Source organism: Pundamilia nyererei, unplaced genomic scaffold (genome assembly GCF_000239375.1).
Source record: "Pundamilia nyererei isolate P.nyererei 1_Seehausen unplaced genomic scaffold, PunNye1.0 scaffold00094, whole genome shotgun sequence".
Taxonomy (NCBI): Eukaryota; Metazoa; Chordata; class Actinopteri; order Cichliformes; family Cichlidae; genus Pundamilia; species Pundamilia nyererei.
Genome location: NW_005187495.1, coordinates 2,175,538 through 2,183,198, shown reverse-complemented (window position 1 = coordinate 2,183,198; position 7,661 = coordinate 2,175,538).

Sequence of the window (7,661 nt, the reverse complement as noted above, 5' to 3'; positions counted from 1 at the left end):
AGCTCTCATTTGAGCTTGCACACATTTTTAACACTGAGCACATTTCAGGCCTTACTGTGATTATTTCTTCATAAAATTTAGCTGAAGCAATATCTGAGTATAACCACTCACGCGTTGCTTCAGCGCTGCCTAGTTGTGTCAGCATTTTAGATTAAGCCCCATGTTTACCACCAGTTCATTCATAATGAACTAAAGGCTTGTCATTAAGCCCAAGCCGTCTGCACGCCTCAGAGCCACAGGGAACACGTTCTTCTCTTCATCCTCTTTTCTCAAGACCTTCAGCCTGGGTCCAGCATTTTTCTGAAAAAAAAAATCCCCTTATTGTTTTGCTTTCAGCCTTTCTCAACATTACAGCTGTGCATGACTGATTGTCTGAGGCAGGAGGACTGGGGGGAAACAATGCACCACCAGTTTAGATCTATTGATCTACACGCTTCCAGTCTGTGTCCGTCCCAGCTGGTACTGCAGGAAAATAGGGAAACTGTGTGGAGTGGGGGTTGGTAGGGGTCCTCACATATGGCCTACATGAAAAACTTGAGGAAGCCAGCAGATTTAAATTCAGTGAACTCAGAGAGTGTGAGAAAATTCAAACATATGAAACGTAACAGCTTACTTTCGGCTGAGCTTCACCGGGTTACATACTAGACAAGACAGTGGCGAAAAACCAATATGTGGCTGATCGATTATCACTCGTGCTCAATCAAGCTGTTGCTTCACCAGAACAGTTCGTCTAGGCAATTTAATCTCCTAATCAAGATGAAAAAAGGAGCTTCTTGAGCCCTACAAAGATGGTGATAAATAGTGTCCTTCTCTTGCTAAGCCTGTTACTGCTGACGGATTACGTAATTTATTCTGTTTTGCACTGGAGAGTGGGAAAAGGTTCTTTGGCTTAATATTAAAACAATATATCAAAACCATATATACGGGAAACCCAGAGTGATGGTTTAAAAAGCTCTTCAGTTCAAAATCAAATAAGCAATAAAAATGACTAAAACTCGAGCTTTTGTGCTGTGAAAGTAAGAAAAATGTCCGAAGAGTGGCTTTGTGTGAAAAGTCTAACCCCTTCCAGCGATGTTTCCAAGCACCCAGTTTGTCAGCTGTCAGCGTAATGGAGGGGGAGGCAGGTGTAAACAAAGGAAAATTCAGACAAGATTCACTAATCTCTTTTCTTCTGCCTTTCGGGGCTGGCTTGCTAAAGGCTACAATGCAGCTCCTCTTTTTCACGTGCCAAACAGGAGAAGCGTTGTCACATTTCTCATACAGCTGCTGAATGTATATGTGAGTTGTGTCTGTGCCAGAGGGAAAGTCAGCTGATTCACAAGGCCAGGAAGAATCATCAGCTCTAAAGAGAAACGGTGGCTGAAAAATAAATGGGTGTGAACAGATTAAATGACAAGACATTTGAATTCAATTTTATTTTATTTATATTACAACAGTCGCCTCAAGGAGCTTTATATTATAAGCTACAGACCCTATAATAAGATGCATTCATATATTAATTAACCAAGTGAACTTTGACCTGACTGTGCAGTCTCAAGGTTGTTGGGACATTTCATTAAAAGTTAAAAATGTTAACCCCAGGGTGGCACCAGAGGAGAAGTTTATGGATAACCAAAATAATGATATGGTTCATCATCCGAAAGCATGCATCTCTGCAGGAAATGTTCTGATCATGAATTTTTATTGATTTTTATGGACAAGTGAACTTTGAGTTGGTGGTGACTTTTGATTAAAAGTCTGGATTAAGACATGACGACAGACTAGCTAAACATTTTAATGCTACAGTAGGGTGGGAGGAAAGGAAAAGTCCAAGGACGACTAAACGGTAACTCGTTAGTGCAACTCATCACATGGGAACCATGATCATCAGCAATGAAAGCTGATACAAAGATTAAAATTCAGGCGATGACAAATTTGTAAGGAGCTATCCTCTGGAAACCACGAGTACAATCAGTCTATCATCAGAACCAATTACTCAATGAGGACCAAAAATATAGGTATGAAATTTCATCACAGCTCATATAAAAACTTGGAATTTAATGTTTATTTTTAAAATTCTGGACCAAAGTGATGGGCACAAAAAAAACATACAAAACCAGCTGCAAATCATAAGAGCACAACCTTGGGATAAGAGTGGAAATCACTTGCATAACGTGTGCAATGAGTGGATTAGTTCACTTTACCTTCCATATGTCTGGGACATGCCTGTGTAAAATGAAGCGTTGAGGAAAGCATACAGTGCAGGACAGGGTGGACTGCAGAGCCTGATTTTCTGCCAGCTAATTCCACATAGTGTTGTCTAACCAGAGCTCCGCCCAGGCGCTCTGCTTTAGTGGGATTCCTTTCTTATTACACAGTCTGGGTGAGGCTAAACAGAATTATCATCAGGACCCAGCTGCAGAATTAAGGTTAAATGTATTCGTTGTAAGGGTCTGTGTCAGTCTGTGTTTCTATTATAGTGTTTCGTGGTTTAAACAGCTGCACGTCGGACATGTTAGCGTGAGGAATGCTCTGCCTGTAGCTGTCTCTGTACTTTGCATTTAGAGGGAAACACACCCATTCTTAATGCAATATGTTGCAGGAGTTACTTTGGTGATAAAGTGTTGAAATTCAGTTTGCGGTTTGCTTTTTCTCCCACCCTGCCTCCCTCTACCCACAGTGCATTCCTGGCATTTGTTAGGTCCCAAGTAGAGCACTTCTCTTGTGTCTCATGCAATGTTAAAAAGGGGGGAAAACCTGTGAGGTCAAAGTATTTACAACATTTACAGTAAGATCTTTATTATTATTACATTTATTTCAATCACATAAAACATGCATGGAGACCATGTAAAGGTTTCTATGTGTCTCTGCCAAGTTGCAACCAAACCTACGCCCTTGCTCTACATGCACTGCATTCTCATTTATTTAGACTGGACTCTATAGACTACTCCCTTATGAGGTCAATGAATTTCATTTCATTCTGTTTTCATGGATGCCTGGATGTTAAACTTAATTGTTGCACCTGGTAGAGCAGCCACACTGATTGTTTTACTAAAGATAAAATAATATGGACAGTTTTTCAACTCTCAATGATGCCGCAGCCATCGTTTGATTTTGGGACCTGAAGCGGAGTTTGGGTCCAGACACAGCTACTGACGTCGGACTTAAAGACCGGATAGCAACATAACAAACAAATGACATTTAAATTCTAAAAACATTACGCCAGATAGTGTAATATAATACCATTACACTGACTTTGATATAACTTTATGGTTACTTTAGTAAAATACATTGTATCTATGCAGTTATTTAACATTACTGCAGGGCTGAAGAAAAGTCTCTGCATGGTTATCTTGTTATTTTAACCCTGGGGCAAGGCTGTCATGTCACCAATTTATAATGTTGCAGTTTATCAAATTATAAGCAGAAGAAATGTTGGCATCACGTAACCAGTTTGTAGTTTCTAAAGTTCATTACAGCAGAAATAATGATGATTACAGAGCGCAGTGGACGGCCCATTAGAAGCACAGAGAGATTTGCAGATGCAGAGGGGCACTGCAATGTTACAGCACTAGGAAAGGATAATTTCATGTTCTTATTAATTATTTTACTATGTTATTAATATAATACATAACATCAGAAATAATTGTGTTTTTTTAATAATTGTATTTGTTTGTTTGTTTGTTTTCTCTGTGTATACAAACTCTCTCCACCTCCTCAAACCGAGGCTTCAGTAGAGTATTCCACACCAGTGGGTAGCATATTACATTTTTGATGGATAATCAGAAACACCATAGCTCAGTGAAATAATGCTAATAGTAATAATCATCACTAAAGATGAATAATTTTTGGAAAGACTCCTGTTCTCATTTCCATTAGAGATAAATAGAACAAACAGGATAAATAAACTATCAGTTAGCATTATAAATTTGGCATAATGACTACACAGGAATAAACAGCTTTGCTGTTTTTAAAATCTGCCCACCTACATCTGTCAAGCTCACCAGTTAAGACCATTTAACAATGAGGTTTGGGAACAGAGCTAAGCTCATCTTCCTGCTTTTTATTCACTGTACAGACTTCATTTAGATTTTATTTGTCAGCAAAAAACATCAGATAAATTAATTTCCTGTAATGTATCATCAAACAGAATGAATGTTAACACAGAGGTCAAATCAACATTTTTTATAACCTTAGCAGTACGTCGGTCCCCTCTTAAAACGTTGCCAAGAAGGTTTAAATCTCACATCAATGCATCTTACTTGGAAAGATCTTTCATCAAAGCAGCCATCAGGAGCACGGTTGTGTGTCTTTCATCTCTGGCATTTATTTCTCACCTGACAAGCCCGTTTTCCTGTCACTGACAAACTAATACATCTTAGTCCTCATGCATATGATGAAGTCACTGCATGATATATAGGCTTGCTATGTGAGGAAAAGCAGTTTGCATGCTTGACGGTCTCTGGGAATTTACCACGGGCCCTACATGGCTGCCTGCTTCCAGTAATACATTAGCTTTTCAAGCAGACGAGTCAGTGCAGTCTGACTCACAGAGACGTTTTTGTTTCTTACTGTTACAAAAACCCGCTTTCACAGGTGTGTCAAGACAGTCAAGGACTCAAGTCAAAGTTATTTTTCTGAACCAAGACTGTTGTCAAATTGAAAGAGATTTATGTTAACACTTATGAGTAAATACTGAACTATTCTAAATTGTTTTTGTCTTTTTACTTATTTTATATGCTGATGGAGAACTGACTTGTTTATGTGTGAACCCACACAAACACAGGGACAACATGCAAACTCCACACAGAAATGCCCCGGCCAGATGGTGGGGATAAACTCAGGACTTTCTTCCTGTGAGGCAACAGTGCTAACTGCCACCACCAAGCTAACTTGGTGTTGTAGCTTAAACTGTGTAGTTCAGTTCCAACCGTTTACATATGACTTATTTTATGCTGTAACAAGCACATGCTTTATCATGTACACTTTCTCTTGAATTGGCTGCAGATGATATTCTTAGTGTTCTTAGTATTCCCTTATTGTATAACTAGCTGTATGGCTTACACTACCCACAGCTCGTGACCATAGGTGAGGTTAGGGACGTAGATCGACTGGTAAATTGAGTAATACTATTAGAAAACACTGCATGCATTTTAATTTCTATGCAGATGACACGCAGCTTTATTTATCCATGAAGTCAGATGATACATAAAACACTATTTCTAAAATTGGAAATATCCTGTATAAGAGTCATGCTGAAAAACGAGTTTTTTATTCATTTATAACTTATAGACTGGACCACTTTGCTCTTAGTCTGCAAGCTTACTTGTGGTTCCAAGAGTTTTCAAAGGTAGAATGAGAGCCAGAGCAGGTTAACCCCTAAGCCTTCTCTCTAGGACTAGAGTAGGGTCTTGCAGGTTCTTTATCTTACCTGGGTGGTATACAAATAAAATGTAATTGAGTTGAATTAAACAACACAGACAGTAAAAAGATGGACATAACCACAACATCATCCACTGGTTAGGAATGTCATATTATAAAGCCTCATGTTGAGAGCTTTGTCACAAAGGAGGGGCCTTTCTGAGTGTAGATTAGTAGCTAGGGTATTTGATTAAATGGTAAAAGGCCTGTATTTGTATAGCGCTTTACTTAGTTCCTAAGGACCCCACAGTGCTTTACACTACATTCAGTCATCCACCCATTCACACACTGGTGATGGCAGTGTGTGAATGGTGACAGCCGCCCCAGGGCCAGGGCGCACTGACAGAGGCGAGGCTGCCGGACACTGGCTCCACCGGGCCCTCTGACCACCACCAGTAGGCAACGGGTGAAGTGTCTTGCCCAAGGACACAACGACCGAGACTGTCGGAGCCGGGGCTCAAACTGGCAACCTTCCAATTACAAGACGAACTGCCAACTCTTGAGCCACGATCGCCCCCTTTAACTCCCCCGATTATCTCATATTGCATCAAGTTGTCTCGAATACCAGTGGATACTGAGATTAAATTATAGTTGGCAATCATATAACAGTCTATCATGGATAAAAAAGAAAGCATTGTAATGCTACATCATTGTGCACCTAAGGAATTTTAACAGAAATTCCAAAAATTAGATGAGATTACAAAACACAACAAATTTTCAGAAGAGTGAATTACTCAATCAACACAGGCTGTATAGAAATGATCCATTATTCTTTTTTTAGTCCTGTTTGGAATGTCATCAGTAAATATAACATGCTACAATGTAGTGTAGAGAAGCTGTTAGCTACATGCACAGGGCATCATGTCTGCTTAATCAGAGAGAAAAAGAGCCAATGTGCTTTTCTTGCCTGGTGAGCATAATACCTCATAGATGTTTGACAAAGAGGTGTCAGAAGAAAAGGTTTCCAAAATGGCAATTTGTTGTATCTATGAACTTAAAGGTGGCGCTAACGTTTTGCTGTTTGTCTATGTAACAAAGATAAGTACAAAAGCCAGAGCGCAATATTGCAGCAGCAGCACAAAATGTATCAAGTGTTTCCTCGTGAGCTTGCTGTAAAGCAAAGATGGCGGCTCAGGTGGTCGGTGGCTCTATCCCATCTCGAAGTGTCCTTGGACAAGATACTGAGTCCTGTGCTGCACCCAATGCATCCATGTGAATGAGGGCTAGACTATAGGACAAGTGACTTATTTGAATGAAAATCTACACATCCCCCGTTTATCTGACCAAATGATTTTTTTATTTTTTTTAGGGGGCAGGGTTGGCGGTCTACAGGGATTTCCTTACTTTATTTGTATGTAAGATCTAAATAATGAGACTACATGCTGAGACTACGGCCAGGTTCGTGGACTTTTTGATAATTTCAACAGCTCTGTCTAAATATTCAAATTGAGCTGCATCAGTTTTCTCTGTAGAAAGAAAAGGATTGAGGTGGTGCAGGTTCTCCACCCAAAGTTACCTCAGACCTCTCTGTCATTTAATTTCTTTTTGATTAAAGATTACTCTTCTCCCTAAACAACCTGAATAGAGGGCAGAGTAAAGTTTAACAGTAAGCACTCATAAATCCCCAGAAGAAAGGATGTATATTTATACTTTCCGAGAGATTTGAATCCCAGTCTTTCTGTACGTTTCACATATGAGAAACAGCAAACAAAAGCTTAAAGCCACCTTCACATTTCAGCTGCAACGCTCCGAGTGGAGGAAATGAGCAGGCCTTACACAAGCTGCACCTGTACAAACAAGACAACCGATCACAGGTGTGCCTTTTGTCCAGGCCTGAAATAATGTAGCAAAACATTTATTTGTACGGAAATGGCGGTACATTAAAGACCACTCTTATAATACACAAGATATGGAAGCTTGTCGTCTGTGTGCAGTGCCTTGTCAAATATTTACACGCCACTCCCGACGCACCTACCGAAAGAGACAAAAGTAAAAAGCCTGTTGCTGTTTTGTTCTCAAGGAAGCATGCCAATCAACCCAGACAGCAGGAAAAAGTGCGCACCATTTTCAGGATGAAAATGCCCCAGGTGAGTAAATTTAAACGTGGGTCATCACACAGAAAAAGGAAAACAAACCCAAAAACAAATGCTACCAACCACAAATGTAAACTTTGTAAAGTCGCATACATTACAATGTCTAATAGCTTAATAATTAAAATTATTATAGATTCAATTCCAAATTTTGAGATTTATTGACTTTTT